Source organism: Seriola lalandi, unplaced genomic scaffold (assembly GCF_002814215.2).
Source record: "Seriola lalandi dorsalis isolate HSWRI2012SDOR001 ecotype SW California unplaced genomic scaffold, Sedor1 jcf7180002054722, whole genome shotgun sequence".
NCBI classification, from domain to species: Eukaryota; Metazoa; Chordata; class Actinopteri; order Carangiformes; family Carangidae; genus Seriola; species Seriola lalandi.
Window position 1 is genome coordinate 547911 of NW_019525275.1, and position 706 is coordinate 548616.

The following is a 706-nucleotide window of genomic DNA, read 5'->3' on the forward strand; positions in this document are numbered from 1 at the left end:
GAAAACAGTTAAGATTTAGATTACAGGCTACAAATTTCAGAGTAGATTATTGGTGTGACTAAAAAACTTCCTGGGTATTTAGAAACAGCCAGAGTTGGGACATAACCTCCTGTCTATCTTGTGTAACTCAATGTTATTCATCATTTGATATTTATTTCTTGCTTCTTTCTGTGAAAATGAAGTGTATTCAGTTATAGTACAGTAGCTTCCGTGAAAAAGTGTAAACCTTAATGATTTTAACAAAGTTAACATTTACTTTGTGAGCACAGTGAAAGACCACACACCTCCAATGAAATTAAACTACAACCACAGAAAATATCTTTCATGACTTAATGTACAATGACTTTTACATGGCTTTTTATGCCTTACTATGCTATAACTCTTTACACCTTAGTATGTTTTGACTTTTTAAATACAATGACTTTTTCATGATTTTTTTATGACTTACTATACTACTGTACTACTTTTTAAATACCTTTCATGACTTAATGTTATAACCCGATAAATAGCAGTTATATTTTTTCTCCTTTAAAAGGTGTAATTATTTCAAGTTATTAATAAGATGCCTGATTAATATTCAGTTGTCATGGTTAAGTTCATGTTAGATGGAGGTAAATTAGATTTAAGAAGTTAAAATGCATAAATAATTTATAGTTAAAAAAATATGCACCTTTAAAAGATATTTCATGGCCTGTTCAGTATTTTA